The sequence below is a fragment of the Erpetoichthys calabaricus genome, chromosome 4 (assembly GCF_900747795.2).
Source record: "Erpetoichthys calabaricus chromosome 4, fErpCal1.3, whole genome shotgun sequence".
NCBI classification, from domain to species: Eukaryota; Metazoa; Chordata; class Cladistia; order Polypteriformes; family Polypteridae; genus Erpetoichthys; species Erpetoichthys calabaricus.
The window spans coordinates 229,603,768-229,620,505 of NC_041397.2; positions in this window are offsets into that span (position 1 = coordinate 229,603,768).

A 16,738-nucleotide genomic window follows, 5' to 3' on the forward strand; every position below is an offset into this window, starting at 1 on the left:
ATTGTAAATCACAACACTGCGATACCAAAAATCTGAAAACACATGATCCAAATATATATATTGTGGGAACCAGCCCGGTCACAGACAGGCGGACACTGATGGTTTAGTCACCAACACACGTTTATTCGCCATATGTACAATATTTACAGTTACCGCACACAACCCAGTGCCCCTGCACCACACACCCTCAGTCCAGGCCTCTCACAGTCTTGCCTTCCTTTACCGCCTCCACTCCTCTCCTCCGAGCTACATCCACTTCCACCCAGCTCCAGCTGATGAATGGAGGGAGGTGGCCCCTTTTAAGTGCACCCGGCCGTGCTCCAGGTGCCTCCTGATGAGCTTCCTGCAGCACTTCCTGGTGTGGCGGAAGTGCTACATGAGCACCCGGAAGCACTCCGGGTGTCCCTGGTAATCCTTCTGCCAGCACCTCTGGGTGTGGCGGAAGTGCTGACGTCCAGGGCTTCTCAGGTGTTTGGGAGCACCCTGTCGGTGACCACGAGCCCCTACAGGGTTGAGCTTCCATGCTCCGTTCCCGTGGCCCTCATACCAACCAGGGCGGCTGCCCTCTCGTGGTCCGGAGAAGGTGTAGTCCCTCTCCCGGTCCTTCCAGGTGTCCTGGCTGGGTACCGCCCCCAGCTGCTCGCCACAGTATATATTATACAGTATATATATACACACACCCACACACACAACTGGAGCATTTACTGATGCCTCATTCAGTCTTGTTTCCTGCCTAATGAATGATGTTACCTAGACACACTCTCATATCTGACAACCCCACAGTTTCTTAAAATTATTCAATGGCCAAAGAGTTGGAGCACAGACTGGTTATGTGTCTTTATCAGCATCACACTATGAGTCAGAGAAAGAGCTGAAAGCAACCCTTGAAGTTTAAATTCCAATGCTTTAGCCACCACACTTGGCTACACTTTCAAAGTTTTACTCAAAATCTATTTTCATTATTGTTATACATAAGAAACAAAATGAAATCCACTAGGTAACATTTATAATCGAGGAACTAAAAAGAGAAACAAAAGTGAACTTTCCCAAGACTGCTTAGTCGTGATTTATCCAGAGAGATTTAATTAATGTCTTTCCACCTGCTGTCACAATCATTACAGACGACTTTTCCCTCTGTATCCAGCTGAGAAAACTACTTTGGAAACCGTCCAGGATGCACCAACTGCCTTTATTGCTGCCATTCATAATTTAAAATATCTGCTTGATTAATGTAATATACATAACCTTTTCAAAGCTAAATTCATTTTTTCTGTTAGTATTTCCCAAAGAAGGTGGAGCATGTGACAGTAAAGGATAGCAAGAAGAAGGTAAAATTAGTTGCACTGCCTGGTGGTTTATTGATATAATGTCCACATAATATATACAGTTGAAATCCCAGCATCAAAAAAAACAAACCTTGCCTCCCTATCTCAGTGCATGCCAGTAAGCATCATGGTTCATATCTATTATCCCAGAAAAATAAGTACATTGCAAGTGCACTGATCAAAACTTTTATTGCAGATTCTAATATCTGATTTCCTAGACAGAAAACAGACTGACTCTATATCCATTTTCCAATTTTAAGGCACTATACTGTTAATGGGAACCACATGGATGATTCGTGTCAGAATAATAAATTAGGCATTTTATATAATGATTTAAACATTGAAACCTTTTTGTAGTTCTAAGCTTATAGTGTATTCAGATGCCTCAGTCTACCTCCTCTGTGTCACATGTATGCATTGTATGCAGTCAATAGACATGTGTAATTATTTTTATATTTTTATTTATTTTATCTATATGACATTTCTGCAGTTTAACAAATTATATCACATTCCCAAATATACTTTTGAAGTATATATACTACATTGAAGTTTTGATCATTATGATAAAAGTATAGAAGCACAACTCTAATTGTACACCTTTTATCTGTGAAAGGAATTATTGTATTCCCACATATTGACAACCTTCATAACTTGCTGTAAATATTATTTCAATCAAAATTCAGGAGGTCAGGAATCCAGACAGCACCATGGACAGAACACTACTGCTTCCAGAATACGAGGTTTAAATTTGTGTAATCCTTGCACATTCCCACTTGTGCTTTTACACCAAGTACTGTTGTGCCCCCTCTTATGCAAAGATACCCACTTTAGTTTACATGGCAGTATAAACTGGCATGTTGAGTATTTTTGCGTATGCAATCCAGGATTAGTTCCTGTTTTGTGCTGGGTTAGGTTTTTTCTCCACATGAACATATGATGAAATGTGTAGTATGAATAGATAAATGAGTGATATGAAATGGGCGGCACGGTGGCGCAATGGTAGCGCTGCTGCCTCGCAGTTAGGAGACCTGGGTTCGCTTCCAGGGTCCTCCCTGCGTGGAGTTTGCATGTTCTCCCCGTGTCTGCATGGGTTTCCTCCGGGTGCTCCGATTTACTCCCACAGTCCAAAGACATGCATTGGCAATCATAAAATGTCCCTAGTGTGTGCTTGGTGTGTGTGTGTGTGTGTGTGCATGCCCTGCGGTGGTTTGTTTCCTGCCTTGTGCCCTGTGTTGGCTGGGATTGGCTCCAGCAGACCCCCGTGACCCTGTAGTTAGGATATAGCGGGTTGGATAATGGATGGATGATATGAAATTCAAAATTATACCCATAGAAAAAACAAGACTTTATTTAAAAATATGTTGATCAGAGAGTTACAAAGCAAAACACTCAAAATGACTAAAATTGCTTAGACAGAACCAATTCTGAAAAAGTTGGTTCCAGCATCTTAGTAAAATGGCAAAGAATTAAGACAGAAGCTCAAATACTCAATTACCTTGCATTGTATAATAATTTCATAATTTAAATTGTTCAGTTCAATAAGTGGACATACTCTTATTAGCTCAGTGCAGTATGCAGTAATTACAAATATAGTAAAAATCAGGTTCACTGCATTCTGACAAGGGTTGTTTTTTGGAGCAAATAACAGCAATTTCATTTGGATAAAATACACCTGAATAGTGGTCCACTATATATGAGAACACAGCCACTTCAGTTAATTTGGTCAGAAAAGAGAGGCAAAACAAAAAGGAAATTGTATGTGGCAGGTGCGAGAAAAGGTATGGAATGGCATGACACTCTATAGGATCTGGAAGATGTCAACTAAGAGAAAACATCATTAGCTTCAGTTAAAATGAAAAATCTGTGGACATAATTTGCCCAATGAAGCAACATTGATGCTACAGAATAGTATGAAGAAGATACCAACGAGAGAAACAGGAGCTCCCTTAGTGTCTGTTATGACCATAAGTTACCTTGCATTAGGGAGACTTGGGTTTCCACATATACTGGTCATTCTGAAAGCCATTTCCACCCTTTGCATAGGCCTGTTTTGCTTCTTCAGGTAGATTCTGGGCAATTATTATTTTGGTATTGAGGAATGCCAATATTTTTAAATTATGGAACTGATTTCATTTGGACTAGAAAAGTATATTTTTATTTCTTTTGTGTTATTTGACTTCTTCCTTTGTGTTCACAATTATTCCCCTCATTGTTATTCTTTATTTCATTCTTTCCCTAACCTGTGATCCTAAAAATTGCTGCTGAAAATGTAGTATTAAAACTAGCCTCCATTTTTATCAAAGGAGAGACTGGTAGAAGGGTTTTCCCAGAAAGAAGTGTTTGTTGACAGAAGTGCCCTGAAGCTAGTGTTTCACCCCGAGAGTGAACTGTGAAAACAGTAATTACTTATCCACACTAAAGAACACCTTTCTGTTTGCAGAATGAACAGCAGAAAGTGTACTTCATCTTGGAAAGTGATGGCTTTTCCCATTTTCAGAAGAAGGACACCTGAGAGCGTGAGAGTGGCATCTGAACTAGATTGAAACTTTGGTTTTGTTTTTCTGTGTTTGTTGAGGCACAACACCAGACTTGTACTATACCACTGGCCTACACCAAAAGAGAAGGTCTTGCCATTTTAAATAGTCTGCCCCAAACTCAACAGGCAGGCTCATGGCTTGCAGAGGCCAAAATTTTTATGGTACTGCCAATGGTTTTTCCCTGGCTTGTATTTATTTCTACTTTTTGTCTTTTTTCAATTATTATTTTTCTGTCCCTTTAAATATGCAAAGCTCCGTCTAGCTGTATATCGAGAAGACAATTGCAGCGGTGGTGCATTGATGTACATAACAGTAACCGTCATTAACTGTTAAGTGGATCCAAAAAAGTTGTGACAGGCACAAATGATTCACTATGACATTTCCAGTGTCTTTGTTTATTTCCACCTACATAACAACATAAGCAAGTTTTGGCAACAACAGGCCTTTCAGCCTAGCATAAATAAAAAATGGGAGTGTATTGTGTGCATCCAAGGTTCTCTGAGTGAAAGAATACTTCCTAATTTTTCTGTACTGTATCTTTGATCTGTGATCCTATGTTCTTAATTTACATTTGATTTTAATGTAACATCTGGCACCTACCTTATTGAACCTCTTCATATTTTGACACACTTCTGAGATGCCACACTCATCCACAAAGCCATACCTAATGAACTAACATACACATGTATGGAATGTGGGAAGAAAAGAAAGTACCAGAATAAACCCACAAAACATAAAAGGAAACTCCTGTAGTCAATGACAAAGAAATGATCCACAGTCCTTGAAACTGCAAGGCAGTAATAGTAATGACTGTGACCCATTTTGATTGAAGACAATGTATGTATATTTTCCACCTAAACGCTGTGATTCATGTTATAATTTGCTTTTATGTTCTTTTGTCAGTATAAACCTTTATGAAAACTGATCTAGCAAATCCACATCTTTTAGGCGTTTAATTTTTAAATATATGTATTCATTTTAACAAAGCAGTTTCTCCCTATAAGCCCTGTTTGTCAAATATGTGTTTGATACCAACTTGTCAACCAAGCATGAACGTGAAAGCCTAAGCAATAATATTTCACTAGATAAAAGAGCTAGTTGATGATCTTTGTCATTAGGTCAGCTGAATTAGAATCTGTAAATTGCAGTGAATGCCTGTTCAACACAAGATTGCTTTTCACTTCTCTAATTATAATAAATCATATATCATTTTTTTTGCAATTTAAAAGCCTATGCTTATTTACATTATAATGACCTACCTACAGCATGTGCCAGCATGCAATAGTGTCACGCATTTTTAAAGTCTATTTTACATAAAGTAATTTGCAGTGGGCTGAAATGTGCAGAGAGTCAATAGCTAAGCACAGAGTTTGGACTAAAGGTTACTGATAATTGGCAAATTTGATGTTTCAACCGTGAAGTCAAGATTGTAGAACTATTTTCCCTGTATTAATTGAGTTACTAAACACATCAAAGGAAACAAAATGAATATGGGTAGAGTAAATAATTAGTTTCTGAAGAAAAGCACACCATTTGATAAAAAAAATCCACTTGTTGCAATTTCACACATAATAGTCTATGCTGAACATGCAGACAATATAAATGGCCAAAATGAACAGGCTGTATTGCTCCATCTCTCTTTCTAAGGGTGGATAGTTTGCTACCTTGTGCTCATCCAAGACCAAAGTATACTGTGATCAGATATATACACTCGCTATAGTGCAATGTCACATGTAACAATGCAATTTACTATGAAAATAGGAGTAGTAGTAGTGTCACATGGTGTACAGAGGACAGTAAAATTCTTACTTGCATACCTAAACGACATGGAACTCATCACTTCTCTCTGGTACCATAATAAACTATATCATTTTATTTTTTCCCTTGCTTCTAAATAGCTTCAGTTATAATTGTTATATGTCTAAAAAAACAACAGTTGACTTTAAAATCAAGACCTTGAGAAATATACACTTGTTGTGGTGTGAAATTTTGCATATAAGTTGATAAATATTTTGTATGTCTTTATTGGTAACTTGTAACACTAATGTCTATCATTGATAAGCACAGCAATGGTTAGATGGTTTAAGAATCCCTTCCACCCCCTTTTAGGAATGAGTCTCTTTGAATTTTATGACAGGGTTGGGGGAAGTGCCTCAAACAAGTTTGGCCAATATTTTTCTGCTGAAGTTTCTCAGTCAATACCCTCAGGAAAGCCAGGCTGCCTAACTGCCAAGCTTTACCTTAACACATGGCTTGGAGGGCAGGTGTGAAGGTATTCTGTCCCCCCATTGGTCTGAAGTATGGCTGTTTGGAACTGGCTTGTATCAGAAACCTTTAAGCACCATGACGCCCTATTGACTGTTGGGGTTGGACATCCATCCATTTTCCAACCCGCTGAATCCGAACACAGGGTCACGGGGGTCGGCTGGAGCCAATCCCAGCCAACACAGGGCACAAGGCAGGAACCAATCCCGGGCAGGGTGCCAACCCACCACAGGACACACACAAACACACCCACACACCAAGCACACACTAGGGCCAATTTAGAATCGCCAATCCACCTAACCAGCATGTCTTTAGACTGTGGGAGGAAACCGGAGCGCCCGGAGGAAACCCACGCAGACACGGGGAGAACATGCAAACTCCACGCAGGGAGGACCCGGGAAGCGACCCCGGGTCCCCAAGTCTCCCAACTGCGAGGCAGCAGTGCTACCCACTGCGCCACCGTGCCGCCCTGGGGTTGGACAGAAAACCTATAAATTTACTTTCTTTGCCCAGTTCTCTCTCTCTTACCAAACTGATGAAAAACCATCTCACACACCATGAACTGAAAAGGACAACACAATGAACAGCACAGCTCGGCAGCCATATTGAGACAGGCATGCGGCCTGTTCTTAAGAAATCTGACCAGAAATGTTTACTTAACTAGAGACATTTTAAGTAACTAACAAGTCTGTGTACTGCCTGAAACTACACATCAGCATTTATCAGGTTGTATGGTTGCCAATATTCTAATGTACTTCGCATATTGTTATTATTTATAAATATTATCAATAATACATTATTTAAATTGTAACTTAACTCCTGCTTGTCTTTAACTACACCTAATCACCTAATTGCCTGAGGTTATAGATGTAGAAGGGAAGGTGGGGAGAAGTTATATGGTACAGTACCTTATAAACAGTGGTAAGTCTGGGAGATTTGAGACATTCTGACAAAGGCTACATATTAATAATACAAAAGGGGAAAGAACAGTAATATATTACTCTACCAAGACAAAACAACACTATAAGACCAAAGCCTTTAAACTGTATAATTTAACACTGAGAGACTTTGTCAGAAAAAGTCTTAAGCAGTACAGGATTGATTATATTCAAAATACACGGAACCTGGGTGATTTGGACTCACTGGGCAGAATTGTGCTTCTATGATCTAAACGCATCAATCAGGTCTACTATAAAACTTACACTGCAATCATAGCCTCTTGATGGCCCACCGCTCTTAGTATACTGTATATCTGCATTTATCAATGGACTGTTAGCAGTTTCCCAAGTTATCATTGATAGATCTCATGAATTTCTCAGACTTTGATTGGAAAATAAAATATGTTACATTCAGTAACTCTGTCACCTTGAGAGTTGTTTTGATTTTAGTAAAATTGTTTCCATACAAGCAAATATATCAGTAAATAAAAAGCAGAAGTATTCTGGCAAGCAGGATATGCACATAAATTGCTCAGGAGAGCTCAGGACACAAGGGCTGCTAGCTGGAGTGTTTGACTTCTAAAAGTCACAAAGGGTTTGCCTGTAACATTTTTTACATATTTCTCACAAATGATTGTTTTTTTAGAAATGTTCTACAAACATTAAAAAGGATTAATACTAATGTAATTCCCTAATTCTGCAGAAGGAGAATACATAAAGCTTAAAAAATAACTTAGAGAGCATAACAATAAGAAATATCTGGTTTTACCCTCTAGTGGTTCCTTGCCAAAGATGGCGAAGTTAGCTACTTATTTGCAGCTACTTATTCAATTGGCTACCAGTTTGGAAACTTTCAAAACTAGGCTTGATGTTATTTTGGAGGAATTAATTGGATAGGACTGGCAAGCTTTTTTGGGCTAAATGGCCTGTTCATGGCTAAATTTTTCCAATTTTCTATTTGTAGTCACTCAGGCTACTTATTTACTTGCTGTCAGCTACTTATTTTTCATAGTTTATTAGATTTAGGTCCTTATTGTATTTAGTTAGGATGAAATAATGTTTTAAAAGAAAATTAATTTTGATTGCATGGGAAATTTATCTGGCCCAATGCTGGCACACTAGTCAAACTCACCAGCAAACCTGTGTGGAAACCAGGAGGCGCACAGATCCCCAAACACCCGATGCACCAGACACAGAGGCACAAGTCCAGCACAAGTCACGTTTGTTTTCAGCTGGGGAGCTCTGCTTCCCTGCTCCCCACAGAACAGCACCAAATATCACAAATAAACAGTTCTTTCTTCCTCTTCTGTCTTTCTGCCTCCATTCCTCCACTGACAAGCTTCATCTTCTCCCACCTGACTCTGACTCATTCTGTGAGGTAGCTGGCTCCTTTTTAACTCCAGGTGACTCATTAAGGAGGTCTTAAATTACTCCAAGGTGTGGTGTGAGCCCAATGTAGGGTTATGCAGCTCCTGTAGCTCCCGCAGCTCCCCCAGCATCCCTGGAACCCATCAGAGGCTGAGCAGACCAATGCCAAGTCCCATATATAGTAGTCCTAGAGGAGCCGTTACACCCCAGAGGGGCTGCCAAATAGCATTTCTGGGTAGATAGCACCTTTCTAAAGCCATCTCCCCCCAGCATCCCTGGAACCCATCAGAGGCTGAGCAGACCAATGCCAAGTCCCATATATAGTAGTCCTAGAGGAGCCGTTACACCCCAGAGGGGCTGCCAAATAGCATTTCTGGGTAGATAGCACCTTTCTAAAGCCATCTCCCCCTGTCCCAACCGGGTAAAGATGCAGACCACCATCCGTCACACCACCATATCTACAATACCAGATCAGTGATGCTTAATGGAGACTCTAAAGGGATAAATTGCATTGGGCCACTTTAATTTTCATAGTTTTGAGAGAACAGAGATCCCTGAGTTAAACTACAGCTGAGTTTTATCCAGCCCAAAATGGGTACACTAGTCAAATTCACTGACGAACCTGGCACACTCCCATTTGTAATGCTATTTTTGGTATTTAATAAATAAAATTAATGTAATAATAAAAAAAACTAAGTAGAACATACTTAAAAGCAATGGGTAAGCAGAAAGTAGAATACAAGGAAAGACAAAGTGCAAAAATAACTTCAGAAACATACTGCAAGCAACAACTCAAAAACAGCAAAAAGCAGCTCAATAACATAATCATAAACAAGCTTAGAAGTGTAAATCATTCTTAACTGCTCTGAAAAAATTACAGCACAGTACACTCAAATGTATAATCCTCTTGACTTTTAAGTGTTATTTAATTACCAGTATGTGCCATATTAAGTCATTTTAATCACATAACAAGTCTGTTACAGTCAATTTAAAAAAAAAATGCCATTACATGTATACTGTAAGTACACAGTGTATGAGAAAAAGTCTCAGTATTTTATGTATGTGTTTCATTAAATAGTGTATGCATTACTCTATGTAGCTCATGCACTCTTAAGAATGAATATGGAGTGCAGGCAACAATTAAATTTTGGAATGAAATCTATATAACCTTCCCTGCTATAGAAATGGGGAATTTGTGAACAATCTGGTGGATGTAGGTTCAGTGGTGTGGATTTGTATACCAGGCGGAGTGGTTACTCTGAGGCTAGGGATCTGCACTGGCAATCGGAAGGTTACCAGTTTGAATCCCGTAAATGCCAATAGGGACTCTGGTCTGTTGGGCCCTTGAGCAAAGCCCTTAACCTGCAATTGCTGAGTGCTTTGAGTAGTGAGAAAAGCGCTATATAAATGCAAAGAATTATTATTATTATTACCAGAGAAATACCCGTCACATATTCAGCTTTATATACATTAAAGTGATTTAAGTTTTTATTTAGTTTTAGTTTTTGAGCAATAAACTTTTTCTTTTGTCACATTTTATTAGTTTTGTTTTACCCACCAAAAAAGTCCACATGGAGACTGTTTTTTAAGTCTAAAAGCACAGTGTTCTTTATAGTTGTCAAACTGTATATCATTCGTGTTGTACCTGTCAACTTAATAGACACAGTCTTACTGTCTGTAACAGAACTCCATTTCTCATGATAATGTGACAGTTGAAGACTTCCAGTATAATCAAAAAATGAAAGACTCAAATAGGTAGTGTGCTCTGATGTCATTTGTTATTTTAACCTGCAACAAGTCCAAGCAAATAATTATTCAGTTTCAAAATGATTTCCGTTTTATTCTTCAGATTCTCTTTCCTAACAATAAGATCACCGTACACATACACTTATTTTATATTCATTTTTGACATTTCCTGATGCTGACTAAATGTCAATCTACCCATTTTCACTCTTTTGAAAGTGTATTTTTCTCAAGTAATTCTTGCGTTTGTTATTTTGTAAATATTGTTGAAGTCATTACTTCAACCCTGTTAATAACAGTAATAACAAAAAATAGAGATTCATGTTTTTCCATATTTATAGTGTCGTTTTGCAAACATATTATTTACATTGAATGCTGAGCATCAGTTACAGCAACATCTTAGATTAGGGGGCAGGCAACATGGGGTGCCACAGTGGCTGCAGGTTTTTGTTCCAACCCAGTTTCTTAATGAGAGGTCTATTATTGCGGATGAAGCACTTATTGCTCGGGTAACATTTTGATGCTTCATTTTAGAGGACTCACTTGTTAAGGTTCCCCACCCTTAATTGCCTTTTTAAAGTCAGCATCACGTTTCAGTGGCGTAAGAGAAGATAATATCTCATCCCCCTGATCAGCACCAAAAATATCTAAATCGCAAGAATTAACGTTTTATCTTGAAACCAACAAAATGCAAAATAAGGGGATGAGCTGAGAGTATTTGATAATCATTAAATTAAAACTTGCTCCCAGCCCAAATTAGCATGTGTGTTGCCTTTTGATGAACACAAGCGACTTTCTCAATTTGCCACCTCTTATCTCTCTCTCACAGTGGCCTGTTTTCCCTGTTTTCCAGAGAGCCTTCACACCAACTTCCTCTGAACTCTAGACTCACTGCAACTCTAGCACATCGATGGCTTTAAAATCCTTCTTGGATTCACTTCTACGATCAGGGGAAAACCTATAAAATCTCATGAGCGCTAGGTCTATGTGGCTGGCTTTTGGAAAAATGAATCCAGAAGCCTTAAAAGGCCAGGCCTACCCACCACGGCCTTTGCTGCTTGCTTGGAGTTTTGCCGGTCCAGTGCCAGTCTTTGATAAAATGACTCTCAAACAAAGATTCCTAAAACTATAGTGCACTCTGTCTCTTTTTTAGAAGTACTCTTTAGAGATTCCCTGCACCCCCTTGCCGTCCCAGAAGGCCAACATTTGTCCACACTGGCATGAAAATATGAATAGGTTTTTCACTTTGACCCTAACTCCTATGGTTGATATTTTCATATATTTCTAGTTTCATGTATTGGGTCAATGTTTATAATGGCATACAATGTTTTTCTGATGTAGACTAGTTATTCTTAGAAATATATTCACAATTGTGTATTTCCCTTTGTTATGTGACCTTGAGTGTCTCTTTTTTGAACTTGGTTAACATTTAGCAGGTGCTCTCTTAGCTCCTGCTTGTTATAAGCTTAACTGGTGCTTGATAAACCTCATTCAAGAGCGATCAGATGCTAAAAAAGTGCCAGCTTATTCCTTTTAATATTTAAATATGTATCATTTATCTGCCTTTATATTGGCAACATTGGCAACAATACCAGTGCTTTCAAAACATTAACATCTTGACAACACCTACATTTCTGGTTTTAATGCCTGGCTTGTGTTTGTCTATTACTTATGAAAAATGCATTAATCTAATGCTCAAGGATATGTGGAACGATAATAAAGCAAACGTGACCTTCTTTTCATTCCTACCATACACTGATTTAATGATATTCTTCAGATTGTTATAAACTGTCATTAAGACAGGACAGGCAATCCATTATAGGATGTTCTCAGAGCTGCTGATCTGTAAACAGCAGTAAAGGGTTTTGCAGAGCAGAATGAAGTGACAGCCAATGAAACAAGAAACATGATTTTTCAAAACAAGAACAGACAAGTGGTTATCAGACAAGCAGCTAAGCAGTGACTTCAGAATGGATTGACTAAATTGCAGATTCTTGAATAGCTTACAAATAAAGGAGGATAACTGCTGCATTTCTACATATTTGTTGACACTTAATTTTTATCAGACTATGTCGGAGTAAATTTAACATATGTGAGACTCATTCACGGAAAAGATTGCTTTCTTAGAATTAACTGTATTGAATGACTCAGTATAATGCATGAAAAAGAGCAGATGACAAAATAGGATTATGTTCCACTTTTCTTAGAAAATTGCATCTACTTTTTCTTAACTAGTTTTATTTATTTTCAATTTACCATAATACTTTGTTCTTTCTGTGAAAAATTAGTCTCCATGAATGTAAATTGTGAGACTACTGAACCCACTATTTAGTGGTAAATTTCTTTAATTAACTGTACTATATCACCCCCATTTTATGGAGACCTTTGCTGGTGAGAAGAAAAGGAAAGAGGACAATGCTGCTGTTTAACTAGTTGGAGCAGGACATCTTAGCTTAACCAAGCAGCAGCACCACATAAATAAACTGAGTTTGAAATATTTCTTCATTAATATGTTGTATTATAACTTTATGTCCTTTAATTGTGGGACACTGCTGTTAAGTGTGATGGCCCTGAAAATGGCCATGAGAGGCTTGCTATGAACTTCCTGTTTGGAAAGGAGTTATCTGTGTTTCACTTTAATAAGGCAAGCAGGACATAGCTAAGGGAAGTGCTGCATCATGTGAAAGGGAGTCACCTGACTGAAAGAATTGTGATTCTAAGAATTAAAGCAGAAGAAGCCAATAAAGTTAGGTGACATATAGGATGGATGATAGAGTGGAAACATGTTTCAAAAGTGGCTAGGACTGAGGCATGGAGATATCTAAGAAAATTCTGAACCAAACATTCTGTCTACATTTTTTAAGCTGTTTTGAGGATGCAAGGCCTCCAAAGGTTGCAAACAACCAGGACAGTGAGTGTAGGCCTGACCCTGGCAGCCTGACCACAAACTTTACTGGCAACATATCCAAGATGAAAAATGGACAACAGACTTTTAAAGTTCAAAATACCTTACATATCCCAAAATATATCAAAATCCTTTTCAGGAAAAAGGAGAACCATAAACCACTTGGCTTCAGAAACCAATCCACAAAGAATCTTCATAAAAAAGAGGATTTATTTGAAATCAGCCAAAAAGTCAAGCCACAACAAACAGTTCCTCATCTCATATCCAATAATTGTAAACCCAAGAACCAAGAAATTCAAAAGCCAGAAAAAGACAACACCCATTAAATAATGTATTCTTCAAAACCAACCACAATTGACCACTGACGGACCCACTGACCATCTTCATTTCTATATTTCTATATTGTGGGAAGTCATTCAGCATGTAATACATAGATTAAAAAACGTAAATAAACAGAGCAATGTTAAAAGTTTACATAAATTAACAAAAACACATACAAAAATACTACATTGGAAGTAATGCAAATGACAAAAGATGTAAAAATCAATAATCCAAGAAACATGGCTGAAACAGAACACTTTCAAGCATATTTCTGTTTATATTAGTGGCTTTTGAGCTATTAACTTCAGAAGAGACGAAGCACTTCTCACACATTAGTCTGGATATGCCTTATAAACCAGACATTATTAGACTATAAGCATTTAATCAACTATGTTATTAACATTAGAAAAATCATTAAAATAATAAGACTTTTGCAAATATGTTACTGTCATTTGCCATTGTTTTATAGCAGGTTGAAAGGTTTTATAACATGCAGACTTTAAATAGCTGCTTATATTGGATACCCAAAAAGACATTTTCAAGAATGATTTGTTATTATTGTGCATGCAATATTTTGTGCATATTTGGGGTTGGTTTTTAAAATGTTTGGTGTTTGTGTTTTCTGTGTTATTTTAATTTGTGTCTTATTGTTAAGAGGGCTTAATGTTGACCCTATGTTTTAATTGCTAGTGTGCACCTAGGAGGTTTTTCACACTTCTTGGCATGTTTTGAAGGATTTGAATTTAGTGACCAGTACAGCTAAACAAAACAAAGAGGTTATTGGAAACCCTGTGACGGTGCAGGTCTGGCTCCATGCTCCCTCTTACGGTTTTGGGAGCCTCTGGAATCCAAAACTAATGATAACGTAATCAAATGAGCTGACAGATAGGGACAAATCATGCTAAGCAACAGGATGGTGCAAAAGTACTTTTATTAACAATAAAAAAAATCATAACAGTTTGTGTCCAAAAGTACAGATCTCAAAGTTCAAAAATACTTCATAAAAGCAATGAAAAAATTCAAATGTGTAAAACCAGGCTAAAAATGAGAATAAAAACCAGCAGACACTAGGTCAAATGAGCCAACCCCAACTCCTTCTACGTCTTCCAGCTCACCTACTGCTTGTTCAGCTGGAGAGACTTCAGCAGCCGCGGTCCTCTCTATCCCAACCCCCATCTTGGCTGCTTCTGTCAGGTTCTGCCAGACTGCTCGGGGTCAGTTTTCCTCTCGCAGTCCTTCACACCCATGCAGTCGTCCTTCGGATCCCTGGAGAGGAATGCCCCTTGATCGAACCCACTCCTCAGCACAATCAGTGGGTATAATCCGTCCCTAGAGCACCAATCCCTCACTCTGTCGCGAGACCCCTGACCGCACTGCCTTCATTCTTTCTCTAGCTGGTTGGCTTGTCCTCTTTCTCTGCCCCAATGTCGCACTCTTGTTCTGCAAGCCTTTCTTTAGTTTTTCCACTTTCTTCCTTATCCCTCCCTTGTTCCTGTGCAAGCCCGTACTTATATGGCTCCATGGGCGCAACGTCTCAATCATGCACCGCAGGAAGCCGATGAAGCAATTGAGAATGATAGCACCTTCACATGCAGGTATGTCTCACCCCAATTACCTCATCAACTCCCTGCGGTTGTGCAAACACATCCACGGAGACTGACATGGCCAAATTAATTATTTATAAAAAACTGGCCATTTGTTTGGAGCTGTGGACCCGCTATTTATATCACAAACCCCAATGACATACCACCTTAGTAAAACTGCTAAAGTAAAAAAGCAAATATATATGTACTCATTCCCTGATTGACGTATAACAATAATAGATCTATCCAAGGATCATCAGCTTGCGGTTTACTAACACTTTACAGATCCCTTTCAGTAGTTTAAAAAAACATCCAAAGTGCATCCTGGGAGAAAACATTATTCAATTTCTGAACCCATTAAAGAAATTCTGTCTTTCATAGCAGCATGTATACTCTCTTTCTCTACCATGAAATACAAAGAATTTGAGCCTCGAGAAGGCCTGTGACATGTCATCATGCCCTACCTCCTCTGGTCTTCCTTCAATAAAAGCCCAGCACTTCAGATTTATTTTATTAAAGCCACCACAGGAATTAAAGACGTTAGCTTCTGGCACTTCTATTCTTTTATCTGCTTTGTTACAATGTACTGCATATTTAAATACAAGGGGAAAAAAAGAAAACTAACAGACAGCAAAACTGCAAGTTTTATGTTTTCCTTCACAAGTACAATATAACATGTTGTTGCCTTGTATGTAACTTTATAAATTAAAACGTTATGTAATTTTATAAACTAAAACAATGGTCTTACACATTTTTCATTCAAGGTTTTTCCATTTACTTTTTCACAGTATTGTTTTCTTGAAATCTGAAAATGCAAATGGAAAATAAGATTCTTTTAAATATTTAATCCATTATTGCAGAAAGCTAATTAATATTCTTGGAAGTCTATCTCTACTTAGCTGCTCTAGATATTTCTTATAAACATTTGTAAAATAGTCAGGGGTCTCAAAAGCTTTTAAATTACTTATGCTGAAATCTTATAATTTTTTATCATAAAAATAACCAAATTTGGTATTAATTATTCATGGATGTTTATGTTCTTGACTGAAACGTGAAAGCCGGACATGGACTTTGCTGGCTATGGAGGTGGACTTGCTGTGGTTCATAAGACAGTGTATTTATCACCAGATGAACTCTACTTTCTTTAATTCTTTTGAAGTCCAAGTGACGAAAGTCAGGTGGATAAAAGATTCATATTGCATTTTGGTTTACCATTCTTCTTGACCTGCTAGCTCATTTTTATCTGATTTTTGCAAATTTTTATCATCAATCATCAAGCTTGAGAGAGTAATACTTTTGGGCAATTTTAACTTTCATGTTAAAGAAATGAACTGCAATGCAGCATCTGATTTTTTGTGTATGATTGAACATTTTTATTTTACCCAGCATGTTTTAGGTCCTACACACATTGGGATGAATATGCTAGATCTGGTTTATACATATGGTTTTAATATTGATTATATTGACTTTTGTTGAGCTTACATTTAGTGACCACAAATGCATTTTGCCTGACATGTTGATCCTGTTTTTATCTACTCATACACAAGTTATTAATGATGCTGTGGCAGGTCAGCTTTGTACTCTGTTTGATACCTGGAACTACTTTATTGGTGATGATGCTGAGACATTTTTTTCACACATTTAATGACCAATGTACTAATAAATTGAACTCTGTCACACCTTTGAAATCAGGTTGTGGTTGCTTTGCCTTCGCTAAAGCACTGAATCTGTAGTGTTAGGCGCTACTGTCGAA